Source organism: Rousettus aegyptiacus, unplaced genomic scaffold (assembly GCF_014176215.1).
Source record: "Rousettus aegyptiacus isolate mRouAeg1 unplaced genomic scaffold, mRouAeg1.p scaffold_m13_p_9, whole genome shotgun sequence".
In the NCBI taxonomy this organism is placed as follows: Eukaryota; Metazoa; Chordata; class Mammalia; order Chiroptera; family Pteropodidae; genus Rousettus; species Rousettus aegyptiacus.
In genome coordinates this window covers 97,956,018-97,972,039 of record NW_023416312.1, presented here as the reverse complement: position 1 = coordinate 97,972,039, position 16,022 = coordinate 97,956,018, and the positions used below count along the sequence as shown (strand labels likewise).

The window sequence follows — 16,022 nt, the reverse complement described above, 5'->3', positions numbered from 1 at the left end:
AAAAACCTGGCAGACACCATATTAACCAAGCAATCACGATTAACATCACCAGTAATGAGACTTATCGACATTATGCATGTCATGAAATGATGCACTGAGAAGGACCCAGCATCGCTTCTGTGGCATCCCTGCCACAAGTGTAGAACATGAATTTAATCATGACGAAGCATCAGACAAACTCAAAATTAGAGACATTCTGTAAAACAACTGGCTACAAAACACAAAGACAGACTAAAGAATTGTTTCAGATTAAAAAAGACCAAAGGGACATAACCGAATGCACCACAGGATCCTGAGTTTTCTTTTGCTGTAAAAGACATTTTGGGGACAATCAGCAAAATCTAAATAAAGTTTTTAGATTAAGATCTTTAGATCTGATTGGGACCAATGTTAGTTTCCTGATTTTGATCAACATCCTATTCTTATATAAGACAATGTCTGTTTTTAGAATATACACATTCAACTATTTAGGGATAAAGGAACACTGTCTGCAATTAATTCTCATGCAATTCAGAAAAAGATATATAGATATAGATATAGATATAGATATAGATATATAGATATAGAGTGTGTGTGTGTGTGTGTGTGTGTATGTAGGGGAAAGTAGATAAAACAAAGAAAATGTGGTAAAATATTAACACGGGGTACTGAAGTAAAAGGTATTCAGAAATTACTTATATTCTTGCAACTCTTCTACAAGTCTGAATTTATGTCAAGCTAAAAACTTAAATAAAGCTTAGAAGTGATCAATTAGCCCCCCAAGGAGAAGGTGTAGGAGCAAAGAGTACAGGGTTGAGGAGCCACCCCTCAGAAAATGTTCTCAGTTGATGGGTGGGTTTCCAAGAGGCGCCAGGACAGCAGTCTCTAGACACATGCAGGCATTCAGGGAAGTGGTGTTTTGATAAATTTCAAGTCAAAACCAGAGAGAGTCCTTCCTTTTGCCAAAAAACCTGTTGTCAATGCCCCTCAATGCCCTGAGACTGAGCAGGTCCACTGAACTCCCTCCAAGTCCGCATTCAGAACCCGGCCCACAAGGTAGAAGAACTGAAAATTGGAAGACTCCTTTCAGGTTACAGCCATTCTTGGAGAATGGGTGGACAAACGGATGGGCAGGCAGATACGTGTAGGTCCATCCAGAGTTAAAATATTAAAGGTTACTAAATATCCACGGTGAAAGAACTTCTGCAAATTAATGATGATTAGCAACATTTGTTATTTTAAATAATTTCAGTCCAGTCAGCAAAGAAAGCACCCTATAAAGTAGTTTATCAGGGGCCTGCTAAAATGAGGTTTAATCTGAAGTCTAATTATATGCTTTCCACCACGGTGACATGAGCACTTGCAGTGAGTGCGGTTAGTCTGAATTGAGACTTGCTGTGAGTGTAAACTACACACTGAAACGTGAATACTTAGCATAATAAAAAGGGTGTACCCCATCGCAGTAATTTTTAAGTTGATTACATGTTGAAATGATATTTTAGATTTTTAGATAGATTGGGTTAAATAAAATATATTAATTTCAATTGCTTCTTCTTGAATGTGGCTACTATAAAATGTAAAATTATATGTGTGGCTTGCATCTTTGGCTTATACTATATTTCTATTGGACAGCGCTGGCTTGGTTGATAAATGGCTTTGCAAGTTTTTGCTTGCATTTCACCTTTCCACATGGTCCTCGCTGGCCGCCCTATTTAAAAGTGCTCCCTTCCCTGGCACTTTTCAACTCCCTTCCTTGATTTATTTTGCTTCAAGGCACTTATCACATAGGACATACTATATATTTTTTATTTATTAATCTTGTTATTGTTGGTCTCTCGCACTAGGCTACCTTTCATGAAGCATGAGGCTGCTTTGTCTGTTTTGTTCACTCTATCATCACCCTAACATGTTATTCATTTGCATAAATTCTTTACTTTGGGTATTGAGCAGCCTTTTAATTTTAACTCTCATCTATCTGCCCTTCCTTCCTTCCTTCCTTCCTTCCTTCCTTCCTTCCTTCCTTTCATCTATCCATCCATTCATCCATCCATCCATCCATCTATCCATCCATTTTTCAACAGTCTCTGGCATATAGTAAACACACAAAGTATATTTGTGGAATCAATTTTTCAAAATGACTTGTGACCAGTTCCTAAATTGACCAGCACCCAAGTTTTAGGTTTGGAATACTTTAGGGTCCAGTTTCATACTGACTCCTTATCTGTCCAAATGGGAGAGGAGAGTGAGCTCCACTGGCCCCACCACTTAAAAGTATTTACAGTAGAGAGAAAGACCTTAGGCACTGCCCTCCTTTCCCACCTCCCTTTTTGCCTTGTTTTGAAGGCCAAGGCTCTTAAGAAATTTAAGTGAGGGGGAGAGAATAGACACATTTTTCCAAAAGGCAGCCAGACATCAGGAACTATGTGGGCAGTGAAGGACATATACTTAAAAGTGCTAGTATGTTTCATTTTTTCTTGGACTTGATGTCTACTCAGCCTCTTTCAGTGATTCAGACAATCACTGAAGTTTACCTCTAGAAAGGATTTAAAGGTCATATACTCCACTAGCTAAATCACAGCCTTCAAATATGACAAGCCAATATAATAAGAGGAAAATCTGAGAGAGCCCTCTACCCCTCTAGGCCAATGACGAGAACCGTGGGGGTCCAGCGAAGGGAAGAGACTTGCCCAAGGTCACACAGCGAGGCAGCAGAGCTGGGCCTGGCACCCAGGCTGCCTCCCTCCCAGACACTGGTCCTGTTCTAGGCCTGAGGATGGGGTGGCTGGGCACAGATAAGAGGTGGTTGGGTTGGAACCGAATAAAAATAGTCCTAGACCTGGTGGCTATGTGGGGATGAGCCAGACAGATTTTGTAAGCAGCCCATGAGCTATAGGCGGCCAACACTTGTATGTGATTTAAAAACAAACAAACAAATAAGCAAACGTGCTGTGCCAAGTACTGTGGGTATAAACAGTTGAGAAACTAAAAGCTTCTTTTAGGCAAGACAAACTGTTACTCATTATAAAAATAAGGGTGGGGTGACTTAGGGTTTTTTTCCCAATAACGAAAATTAGCACATATGAAGTCAAACCTAAAACAGCCCATATGTTTAAAATTAAAATAATTCTAAATAACAAGCCCCTAAGGACCACCTCTCATTTTAAAAAATATGCTTTATTTTAAATTAGGCATTGGTACAAGACCAACAAAATTAAATATTTACTTTAGCTGAGAACAAATTTCGGTTGTTGGGGGCAGGGAAGAAGGACAAAAATTCCTTTTGATAAGCTACTACTTGGTAGCTAGACATCAAAATCTCACAGCCCAGTATTGTTAACCACAGGCCCAAAAGATGGGCATCTGGATGCTTCTCGTAAAAGGGTGTGTGAACTATGGGTAGGCAAACAGTTGAAAGTGAGAACACCTGAGTCCCGGACCCACTCAGCCCCTAGCAGCTTGCAGGAAGATCCAGCCCCAGCATCCTCACGTGTGAAAACTGGGATCTCTTAAGGAAACATCCACTTTTGGTCCTGCATAAATACACATCAGCTCTTTTCTTTACCAAAACCTCTAGGACTATCTTGTATATATTATAGCCACAGCTCCCATCTACCAAACTAAAATGAAAAGCCTCAGGGTTTCATGCCTCTGGTCATTTCAAAAAGAACAAATTATGATTTCTGTTTTTCAAATATTTTAAGTAACTTAAGAGTTTAATTTGCAACTCTGAGAATAATGACATGCCAGAGCTGGAGGTGCCCTAAGATTCTGCTGGTCAACTCCTTCACTGTACAGATGGGGAAAAGCACGGCTCACAGCTGGACCCAGAGTACATGTCAGCTGACCTCCAGGTGGATGTTTTTCCCACTCTGGCACTAGGGATCCCTCCCAGACTCAGAAAGCTGGTCCCAAACAGTGACTCTTCCAAAGGGCAAGTACAAACTGCCACTCTTTCCAACTTACAGACCATTATTGTTTCAAATGATTGTATGAGGATGCCTAAAATTTCTGGGGCATCTACTTTCAAGTCATTTGCAGGATTCCTCCCCCTCCAGATGAATAATGAACCTCAAGACCCAGACACTACAGAAAAGGATGGCAATTGACGCCACTCTGCATAATGACCCAGTACTGAACGTTCATCTTCAACATGATCTCTACTTGACCAGCCCTAGCAAATCTGGCTAGTGTAACAAAAGAAAGAAAGTGGTGACCCCTCAATCTGTTTGCAAGCTAGTTCAAAGCAAAATAGCACTCCTCTATTTAAAAGGAAAAGGAAAATCCAAGATCCTAGCAACACACTCTCTTCCAAAAGGTTCCTAACTTGGGTGTGGGGGTGGGGGTGCGGGGTGAAGGGAGTAACTGGCTCTACAAATGTGTGGCTGCCTCCATTCTGGACCTGCATAGCAACGGGCTCAGAGTGGCCAGGATCATCCTCTGAGGGTTCAAAGGGCTTTCCAAACTTGCTATTTACTCTCTCAAGCTGGCTTTGAGAACCTGAACATTCATTAAGGCAAAGTTTACCTGAAGACAAGGTTATGTTTTTAAAAGAGGTGAAAAGGCACTAATGTCAGGAGCCTGGGGGAGCACAGGCCCAACGAGGGCCCAGGACATGTCTTCATACTCACCAGTGTTCTTGCACAGCTAGCTCCCGACTTGTCAGGTGACCCTGGGCAAGCACAGCCCCCTCTCAGGGCCTCAGTTTCTCCATCTGTGATTTACCAGCTCTCCTGGCCTGGCCTTGAGACAGGCAGTGGAGGAGTGCTATTTGAATTGAGTCCAGCAGGCAGGCCTCTTTCCTCCCAGGCTGACCCTCCCCCAAAGTGCCTGTAGTCTCCTCCTGAGGTTTTTATTCAAAAAGAACTGGCCCCCTCCCTCGGGTCAGGGTCCTGGCCAAATCCCAAAGCAGGTGCACCACCAAGTTCACACCAAGAAGCTAAGCTGGCTGGACCTTTTCACTGATTTAGGGGAGATTTAAGGATCCACTTTTATTTTACCTCCTGATGCGAGATGTGACAGTACTGTAATGTAGAAAACCTAAGCATTTGCCTTCGCAGATCCCATTTGCTAACTTCCGCAGTAGGCTGACATGGAACATCCTCCAGTATACTGAGCAAGATACATACACCCTGACCCCACTTGGGAGCCACTGAGGGGGCTGGGCAAGCAGATCTCCTAACCAGGCACAGCTCCAGAACTGCCTAGAGCCCAGACACGCTGCATGTCCACCGAGGTCCCTCCCAAGCTACAGATTCTTTTATACTAGTTTGCCTGGGTGTAACTTACACAATGTCAAAGGAAGGGACAAAAGGACTTTTTGTGTCAAAAGAGACCTGCTTTTCAATTGTTGAATTTCTCAGGCCGAATGGGCAGGCAAAATGAAGAGTAGCCAGGGATACTGCAGAGAGCAACCCGAGAGTATGCCTGATGTGTGCAAGACCATCTCACCAACACTGGCTCATCTGAATCTCCCCCGATGCTGTTAAGCTGAGTAGGCCTGGCCTCGTCCTATTCCCATCTGACAACTGAGGACACGGTAGCTTTAGGACTTGCCTAAAATCCCAGGCTGGTCAATATCCTGTGCTGAAGGCAAAGCTTATATTCTTTCACCACATCACAGTCTTTCTATGCCCATTCAGTAACCAGAGATGACCATTCCATCTGGCACAGTCCAAGAGGCCATACTGAGGCATTTTTAACCTGTCTTAATGGACCCCACGGGAACCATGAATGGGTTTCCAGGAGGGTCTATGAGCCCCTGAAATTAGATGCAACATTGCATATATTTGTACAGTGGTCTAAGGGGAAGACCCACAGCTTTCATCATATTCTCAAAGAAATCTGTGACCCACAAAAGGCAAAGAGCTGACCCTGCTTCAGACAGACAGGTTTCATTTTTCTATGATTCAGGATTCAGAAGACCAACTAGGGGTGACTTGCCTGGGAGTGAGCTCAGGAGAGCCTTGGCAGCCAGGTGCTCCTGGCTGTTCTCCAATCTCAAGAAGAGAACCAGCTTTATGCCAGACATAGTACCACTGTGGGGAAGAGGTCCAAGAGCACCTCTCTAGCCCCTGACCATCTCTTACCTATGCCCTAAAGAACAGATGCTCTCCAAGGGATGATAACCCTTGCATACCGTAATTCAAGTTAGAGGCTCCAGATTTTCCCAAAGAAATAAGTCACACTAAGACACAGAAGGCTTAGGATGGTGCTTTTCCAGGAAACGGGAAGGGGCAGGTCTAAGATCCAGAAAGGATATTGTGGGGAGACTGCACCTGAACTTGGTTTGCTCAGGATTTTGCAAAGGGCCAACCCACAGGCACAACTGCAAAGGCCAGACAGCCTGTCCGTTTCTATCTGGGTACCACCTTTCAGAAAGGATGTGCTGAGGATAAGAGAGACAATGTTTGCTACTAGTTCTCAAATCCCAGGGTGAAATGTGCTCTAAAAGGAGGAGTGTCTTTCCTTCCTGGAAGGAAGAACAATCATGCTTCTCTGACACTGAGGTAGAGGTGCATGTGTGAGTGTAAAACTCCAGCTGACTACTAGTCCCCAGACGAGGAGATGAAGCCCAATGACTGGCTAAGCTGGTCGCCACTCTTATCCCACAAGTCTACTTCTCTGGACTCTGAAACAGGAAGCAAACCATGCTCCTGTCCAGGGTCTGAGAAGCCAGACTTCCCAGCTACCCTCCCCCATCGGCTGTTGCTGCTGCTGCGTGGGGAGGTGGAGATCAAAAGAGATTTGTAGGGCTACCAAGGTGCCATCCCTGGAGGGATGGGGTGTGGACAAGAAGGAGGAGGCAGAGAAGCCTGCTTGGAGAATCCCTGGCAGTTTAAACTTGTGATTTCACTGTCACCATGCCCTGAACAGGTTCTGCCTTGGGAACAAGCCCCCGGGAGTCTCCAATTTGGTAATGGCCTCACCTCTGCTGTGGGAGGAGACCTCCCCACACCCGCCCTGTTAGCAGCCAGGAAGGGGGCTCCCAGGCTGCCCCACTACGAAGGGCATTAGTCACGCTCCAAAGGCAACACATGGGCCATGTGTTGGGAGCGCTGGCTGTCCGGAGGGATTAGTGCAGCAACACTCTTCCACATTGTCATGGCTCGTTTTGAGGGCTGTGGCTGCGACTAACACAATAACACTCTATACCACATTGCTGGGGGACCACTAGAAACAATCAGATTGTTCACTTTAATTCGATTGTCAGCACAATCATTTTAACACCGAGTGTGTCAGATTTGACTCCATATCCCCAAAATTAATTTTAGAGTGGCAGCGAAATGAAATGGCATACTTCTTTGAGCTTTTGTTACAACATGTTCATGCAGCAAACTGCGAAGAAAATGTAGTAATTAGAGGTTAAATTAATCCTTGACAGACAAGCGGCTTAGAAACGCTGTGCCCTCCTCCCCAAACCTAGCATAATGCATGCCAGTCTTTCAGAATTAGATATGCAAAGCATGTGACATTGACAACTACCCTGAAACTACTGTCCCACTTCAAATTCCCAGGTTGGTGCTGAAACTTCCCAGAGGCAGATACTAATACCAAGATCTCATTAACAAAACTCAAAACAACCCACAACTGCCAACAGAGCCCTCCCAGCCCAGCCCTCCAAGGGGCTGGCTGCCCAACACTATCGGCAACCTGAAAACAAAACAAGACAAGACAAGACACTCCCCCCCTTTCTGAGGCACCGATGTCTGGGCCCCAGACTGATGCTTAACTTATAAACTTCGATGATCTTCAGCTAGTTCTAAACTTGGACTTCTGATTCCAATGCACCCTTCTGCATCCCTCTGCTGTCCCAACAATGCTAATTGAACCACACACTGACACAGGATTATATTACATTTCTCTAATCACATTCACTCTTCCTTAGCATGAGCGCAAAGTGGGTGTTCCAGACCCTAGTACTTGACTGAGAGCCTGAGACCAGAGTTCTGTCTGCTATGGGCTCCCTCTACTGTGTCCCCTTAGGAAACTCAAGCCCCTTCTCTGGGCCTCACTTTCCTCTTGTGTAAAATCACACAGCTTTCCTCTACCAGCTCAAAAATTCTCCAACACTCAGCGTCTGAGTTTGTAGAGGCGTTGGAGCAGCTTTGTCGACTATGTGTAGGACTATGGTCAAGCAGCTAATGGGACCCCACAAAGGAAGGCAGAGCTAGATCCTGTCCTCTTTTTTTATGCCACCAGTCTCTTAACGAAGCTGGGGAGTGGGGGTTTCAGGTTCAAATGGTCAGAGGACTGGACACTGCCCAAAGCATTCAGGACAACTTGGTTTCTGTCCTTCCGTTAGTTCCCCAAGGCCCAGAGTTCCTCTCCAAAGCTGCAGGGCATAAGCCAAAGCCACCAGGCCCTTCCGACCCAGATACCTTTCACTAGTTCAAGCCAAGTGGCCTGCACTGGCCTCTTCCAGAATCTGCAGAATATGTCCTGATGGCCTAACATCCAGGTGCTCCCAGGAGTGGAGCAAAGTGGGGGTAAACACAGTGGCCGACTGGCCAGGTCCCCTTCTAGCATGTTAGAATCATGGATGGCCCTGTCCTCCTCCAGGCCTCCTGGAACAATTCTGTCTTAAGAAAAACAGCACTTCTTAAAGCTCACTTAGTGGTTATTTTCTAGGCAGAATGAGCAGCATAGCACCCTGGGAGGGGAAGATAGGTGGGTCCCTTCCCCTCCAGGGAGTGGGGGCACTTTGAGGCTAAGTCCCAGGTTATGCAGAAAGGGGTGCCAGCTGCCTCAGGGTTAGAGGGCAACTAAGGCAGGACTAGGCTGCAATAGGTGGGGGGCTCCTCCTCCAGGGTCAGGAGAGCCCACCTTCATATAGGCCAGTGAATAGGGTGATGTCAGAAGCTGGGGCTCCATGGAAGCTCAGGGGGAGTCCCTCTGGGAGAAAACAATTCTCACAGACTTCGTGAAGGGTCTTTACCTTATGGTACTCCTTGGCCTAGTCTCTGGGGAGCATGATGTCCAGTCTGCGAGGCCCCTCACTATGCCTCACCTGGGGGTATCTTTTGCGGCTGTCACCTGTTTGATTGTTTTTGGAAATAATGAAGAGGTCAAATTTTAAAGGGGGACTTGAGGCACAAAGGAAATCAGGGAGGCTCTGTGAACAGGGAGAAAAATTAAAGTAATGGAATATGGGACAGACAGAACCCAGTTCTTTTGCTTCCCTCCCCTCCCCTTGCAGCAAATGCTCCTGAGGCTTCAGCAGCTTCAGCAGCCCCCGGCTCGTCATTTAGGAGACCACACAGGAATCTATTCAAGCCCACCCCTTTTCAGGACCCCTACTGTCAGCAGGCTCCTGGGCCCACTCTTCCTTGCTGTTCCTTTCTAAATGACGACAGCAGTGACGACAAAGCCAGTAGCAAGCACTGCAATAAAACCTATCGCGTTCGTGCAGATTTATGAAGTTTCCCTCTTCAAAGTCCCTAAGATGTTTAAGGACTCACTGTCTGAAAAATCAGACTGCTTCCAGCTGAGCTTTGCGAGGCTTCGCTCCTGCCGTACAGTTGACTGGTGCTGCCTAGGTTACCCCTCAGTGGTGTTGTGAGAGGTGTATGATGGGAATTAGTTTATTGTGCTGATCCATAGTAACCGACTCCTGTTCCCCCATCATTTATCTCCCTCCCCAACCACATCTGGGTTGGTCTATTCATACTCTCAGCATTCTATCTGCTCCAACAAACACTCAGCCTTTTCTGCTTGGATAAGGAGATTTTTTAGTTACATCCATTATATGTGTATCAACATTTATGGCAGCAAGATAATTGCCAAAGAGCTCAGAGGATAAAAGGTCCTTCTTCATAATGTCCACCCCTCCCCCAATCCGTTTAAAAAAATCAATATTAACATCAAGCAGGACAGTGGCAGATTCTTTCATGGCTGCTGCATCCTCAAAGTTGGAAATGCAATTTTGAAAAAAAAAATACCCGGCTAGACTAGGAAGAAAAGGTTCATCGGTGAGTTCAGACCCCATACTCCAGTGGGGCACGTGTGTACAGGGAAAGCCTTTATGTCCTTGAAACCTTCGCTAAGTAACTGCAAAACAGCAAATCTGCTCTATATTAGATGAGTCCTTTGGAAACACGCCAGCCTAATTTAAGGAGTTTAGATACTGTTATCTGTAAAGCAACCCAATGATTAGGAGGCCTGCCATTGATAGGCCCTGAGATGACTGGATTAGGGGTACTAGACAAGAAGCCCTCCGGGGTTGCCTCTCAGCTTCCACCATCCACGATTCTGGGTTAGAAATTCACACTGGCAGAAGACACAAAGAGCAGGAACACTTCCCATTTGTATATTGTTTTGCTTAGCTTTCTGCCATTTTTTACTCCTCCCTCTTCTTGTTGTCCCTTAAAATCTCAGCCCCATTTAAACATATATATCTAGCTGTTTTCCCCAATACTATTTCACTTTCCCAGACAATTACTATTTCATTCACAAATCACAAGTGTATCCGAGCTGGAAGAGACTCAGTTTTGGAAGTCATGGAGGGAAGAGGGAAGAACAAGGGGAGAGAATGAACTTGTCCAAGACCATACTACTAATTAGTGCGGAAAGTTCTCTAGAACACAAATTTCTCAGCTCTTAGCATAATTAACTCTCTAAAGCACGGCTCCAGTTAAAAAAAAAAAAAAAAAAAAAAAAGCAAAATCAGAACCTAAAAAAAAAACCAGGTTTACTGCATATAGGAAGCTCCTTTAAAGAAGGAGTAGTGCGACTACTACCTGAAGACAAGAACCACTTGTCTAAGATCATTTTCTGCCCATTTTATAAGCCTAAGCAGTGCTTGAGTTCCCTAGGGATGTTCTACTAACAGGTGCATTTTAAACTTTTAGGTCAGCTTAAAGGGAGGGAGGAATGATATTAAATGTGCTGTCCAAGCTTGAAAAATTCCTGTTCCTTAGTGAAAAGGAATAACAACAGTAAATCCTCTACCTTAAGATGCAGTGAATGTATAGTCCCCACCCCCACCCTAGCAATAGGCTATTTCCTGGTCGAGTTTAAATATTCAGTGACGTTCCTGTTTCAACCCACACATCTGTGTCACTGTCAGCGTCAGTGGCAGGAAAACAGACGAAGTCACCCTTTGCTAATGATTTCCTAACATGGAATTTCCTTGTATCTCCTCAAGCCTTTCTTCTTCCAATGCCAAACTGTTTTTTTCCCCCTCTCAAACACATTGTACTGAAGGAAAACTGAAAATGGTCACAGCCGGAAGAGGATGATTTTTAAGGAGATCTTATAAGGAAGAGCTGCAGCTCTCTGTGATATATTTAAGTGGGGGAAGGGGGGGGTGCTGCTGCTAGTTTTTCTAAGGCCAGTAGAACAAAACAGAGACTTCCTCCCTGGCATCTGAGAATCTGTCAGTCCCTCTCGTTTTTCCTGCCTCCCTCTCCCCAAATTCCACTTGGAGCAACATTCTTAAATCCGTGTTAAAGGAAATACTCACACACTGGAAGTATATGTGGGGAGAAGTGAAGGCAGCCAGCCCCCAGAGGAGGGGACAAGCATTGTACCACCAAAGTACAAAGCAATATAGGACCACATCATGTTTCTCCTCTGGAGAATATCTTATTTAATATGCAAACTAGTCATCAAGAGAAAAGAGGGCTGTTACTTTAAGGGGAAGAAGCTGATTAGCTGCTCTGGCTGGCAGCAAACAGCTGGTCTGTCCGGCAGGTTCAAGGCCATTTCAGCTACTCTCTTATGGAGGGACCATATGTTCCATCTCGCACATCAGCAGCTTTATTTTCCAATGATCTTGCTCCAGACGGGAAGCACAAAGGGGGCGGGGGGGGGGGAGAAGGTAGAGCTCTTGGTTTACTCTTTGAGCACTTTCTTGTGGTTTTAGATGCAGTTGGGATGTGCGTGTTGGGGGTGGGGGCGGGTTAACGCTTCACCTTCTATTACAGAGACCAGAGAACAAATGTTCAATCAACACTTACGAATAATCTCTAGGGAGCAGAGGGGAGTGGGGAAGAGGAAAGATATGTGAAAAGGCACAAATAATGTTTCCATGAGATTAAATGCGGAGAGGGAGCGGAGGCGGTGGTGGCGGTGACGGCGAGAGATCTGGAGGAATCTCACTTCGCTCAGGAGACCCACTAGTCGAGTTTGGGCTCCGCCCACTGCTCCTTATTTGTCAATTTTTTTTATAGTCAGTATTCCCTTTCCGAACAAACTTTACCAGGAAAGAAGCTGGCCGCTTTGGAGGGCGGGGGCAGGGCAGGCCCAGAGGCTGGCAAAAGATTACTTCCCACTTTATGTTTAACATTCCTCAGTGTAAGCCCCCCCACCCGCAGGGTCCCGTAAGTTTGGGGGGCAGGTGTAAGGGATAGGGGCCAGCTAAATCCTGTATATCTCCAAGTGCCCAGAGGCACAGTCCGGAGGTGTATCCTCTTCCCCACTGCCCCCCTCCAGACTGCAAGAACCTCGGAGGTGGCCTTTCGGACTCCCTCCCAGCCTCCAAACAAAGGGGGCTCACGGAGCGCTGGAGCCTGCGGGTGGGGGGAGGTGGCGGCAGAAGGGCGCGGAAAAGAGTAAAGACAGTAGTCCCGGGGTGGCGAGAGATTCAGAGTCGCCGCCGTCGTCTCACACCCGCGGGCGCGACAGCCGCCCAGAGCCCAGGTGGCAAGGGGCGCGGGCAGTAAAGCGAAACTGAAGAGAGGGCGCCCCCTCTGCCCGCGCCCGGCGAGCGCAGCGGAGAGCCGCGTCTGCCCAGCCCATGGAGCGCGCGCCGCCGGCTGGCCTGAGCGCCCGCCCGCCGGGCTGCTGGGGCCCAGAGTGTCTAACGCCCGCGGGCTGAGCGCCCGCTGGGTGCCATGAGCTGGGGGCTCCCCTACACCTTCTGCGGCTCCTGCGGAAGGTCTTGGAAACGGCCCCCTCCCCCGCCGCCTACATATGCCCTCCTGTCCCGAGCGGTCCAAAGCCACTGGGAGGCTGCCGCCCCCGCCCTCTGCCTCTGCATCCCTTTCCCCTTCCCTCTCTCCAGCCTCCTGGGAAACAAAGGGGCTTTTTAGAAAGCGGATTGTTGGCCGCAGCGGCGGTGGTGGGTGAGAAGGAGAGCGATCTATAAAGACAAGAAGAGGTGGGGTGGGGAAAGAAGCTGCGCGGCCTCTAGGAGCCCTGAGCAGCGGCGGCTGGGAAGCCCCCGTGGGTGCGCGGCCCCGGCCCCGACCCCTCCCGGCCCGTGGGCACCCGGGCGGCGGCCCACGCCTGCGAAAGACTGGGCTGCGCCGTTGCGGTGCTGCCCGCTGGCTCATTGCAGCCTGGGAACACGATCGCACGCGGCCGGGGCCGGTGGGGGCGGTACGATTCCCGCGGGGGTCTCCCCCAGCACAGCCGGGCCCTTTTCCCATCCAACTCTTTCGAAATTGCTCGGGCTAGGGGAGACTTTGCGTCTTTGTTCCAGCGCGGCCACCCGCCTGTCGTACGCTGGGCTCGCTCTCCCACACAGACAATGTCCCGGAGGCAGCCTCAGTCGGCTACCCATGAACGGCCCATTCGCCGCGGGGAAGGAGCCCCGGGAATTCCTTCTGTTGCCAAAAACGTCAAGCCACCCCAGCAAGGGGAATCTCTTCTCTCCCCGTTTCCCACCCATCCTGTGCTCCCACCGGGGCACACACACACACCCACATTCAGGGCGCCCCACTCGGCAGCACCCAGCTGCAGGAGCGTGGAGGGCAAAACCCCGGCCCGAGGTGCGTCTGTGTTGCTCAGGTTCCGACGACTTCAGAGCAGTTTTCTGGCAGGCTAATCCTATTAGTGTCTGCTCAGTCCGCTTTTAATCACGGATCAGAATCAGATGGTATGGCCAGCTTTCCAAGCGGCTTCGGACACGCTGCATCGGGATGGAGCCTAGCCGAGCCAACTGGCCGAGAAAAGTATTTGGCGGCGCTCCGGGGGGCTTCCCGCCCGCCCTTGCCGGCGCCGGGCGCCGGGTTCTGCTGCGGCTCGGAGGCCTGGGAGCTCCGAGCGCGGGGGCGCCCGGAGCTCGGGCAAGAGCCCAGTCGGGGCTGCCTCGAGCCGCCAGCTCTGCTCGGGGCTGCTCTCCAGGGGAGGATTTGGCAAGGGAGCCAGCCCAAGGCAGCGGGCTCGGCGCGCGCACACTCCGCACTCCCTCTCCGCGGCGGCGGCGGCAAACCCGGTTGGGGTGGGGGGGGGGGAGGGATTCCTGCATCCTGCGCCCATTGCCGACTGGCCCGGGCTCAGGGAGCTAGCAGATGAAGGCAACGTCGCCGGGGGTATCCGGGCTGCAAGCGGCCCAGGGGGCGCCGGGACAGAGTGGGAGCCTCCCGGTCGCCTGGCTCGGCCGGGGGAGCCCGCGTAGCTTGCGCCCCTCTGCTTTCCCTCCTTGGTACTTGGCTGCCTCTGCCCGATTCCAGACGGTCGGTGGGCGCGGATAAGAAGGAAGAGGCCGCAGTCCCGGGCGATGCGAGCCGCGCTCACACCGGCCCGGCTGGTCCGAGAGTGGGGCGGCCGCACACTACGCCAGGTGGGCCGTGTGCTTGGAGCAAACTTTGGGGTTCCCCAGCTCTCAGCACCCCTGAGTCTGGGCTCCTCCGTGATGGGAATCACAAATGGGGCCCCTAGGGCACCTTGGAGCCCCCCCCCCAGCATTCGGACCTCCCATGCCTGCCTCAGCCTTACCGTGCTGCGGAGCTCCCGCGGCGGTGGCGGGGGCAGTGCCCCAGGGGCGGGCGGCTGCTGGCGCGAGCAGCCTGGCCTCCGGCGCCCGCCGAGTGGCTTGGCCCGGTTGCAGATCACCCCCTGGCTAGCGGCCGGTGCCCCCGCGCCCGCCCGCCGCCGGCCGCTTCAGCTCGTGGCCAAGTTCATGCCGGCGGCGCTGCAGTGGCGGCCTCAATCTGCTCGCTCCATTCCCACCGCCCGGCTCCGCGCCGTGCGCCCGGAAGGTGGAGTTTCGGGGGTTTAAGTTACTGATAGGCATTTCTCACTGCTGTGTCACTCGGGGAGGAGGAGACACGCACGCCGCACACTCACACACCCTCACACTCGCGGCGACAAGCGGCTCTGGCCTTAAAGGGGAAGCCGCGCTGCCCCGCCCGCGACCCCGCGGGCTCTGAGCCCCGAAACACCGAGTTTCCAGGCCCCAAAGGGGTCTCGGGCAGCGGAAGCGCGGCGGCCGCCCAAGGGACCTCCCGGACCTTCTGGCCACTTTTTAAAAGGGAAAGCGACCACAGGCTGGCTTCGCTGTAGTCGCCTCATTTCTCCAGTCCACTCGAACCCGGGTGCCTGGGTCGGAGCGGAGGGGAGGAAGAAGGGGCATGAAAGCACTTACCTCTGTGGCTCCGCACGCAGCTGGAGGCGATCAGTGCCCCTGGCGGCAGGTGGCCCGCCTAGACGGTCCGCTGATGGGGAGAGGCGGTAGCGGGGTGACCGAGCGCCCCCGAGCATGAGAGGAAGGAACTCGCGGGAGGGCCACAGGCTGAGCCTCGCGCGCTTAGGAAACCCGCAGGCGCAGGTAGCTTTCCCGAGAGTGGGCAGAGCGCGCGGGAGAACGGTGCGCGCCCCTGACGGACCAAGGGCCAGCCGCGAGCGCAGGAGCCAGTTCTCATCATAGACAGGGCGAGAGTGCGCGCGAATCACGGGAGCTGAGAGAGGAAGACCGAGAGAGGCACCAACAGAAACCGACGGAAAATAACGGAGATAGAGTGGAAGCGAGACACCGGGGAAGAGAGAGAGGGAGAGAGAGAGAGGGAGATGGCAGAACCCTGGAGGACTCCAGAGCGTCACATGGACGGGAGCCTCGTTGTAAAGTAGCCCATTCGACCCCCACCCCCATCCCGTCCCATTCTCAGCAGGGACTGGCCCAAGAGCTAGCTACTGAGAGGGCGCTCACCTTCAGTGGGGGGCGCTGGGCGGGTAGCGCCTGTCCCACTGCCGATGCGTCCGCTCACTGGCTACCTCTGGACAGCCCGGCCGACCTGCTGTGACAGCAATGGGGACCGGGGCTCTCAGGTGGCGGCTACTCAACTGCACCCGCCCACTAGATCGCCTAGCGGCCCCCTCTC

The 16,022-nt window shown here is 50.6% G+C and overlaps 1 protein-coding gene across 4 annotated transcripts in view; it reads right to left on the bottom strand.

Annotated features, from left to right (window-relative positions):
• Positions 1-14,911, bottom strand: part of MAMLD1 (mastermind like domain containing 1) — a 111,631-nt gene extending 96,720 nt beyond the window's left edge. For 2 of the 4 annotated variants that reach the window (XM_036226430.1, XM_016123683.2), the window contains exon 1: positions 14,641-14,906. The gene's annotated coding sequence lies outside the window, so the exon portion shown is untranslated. Of the gene's footprint in view, positions 1-14,640 lie in introns of all 4 variants that reach the window. The other 2 variants (XM_016123686.2, XM_036226428.1) reach the window with 2 other exon arrangements.
• Between the last annotated feature and the right edge of the window lie 1,111 nt (positions 14,912-16,022).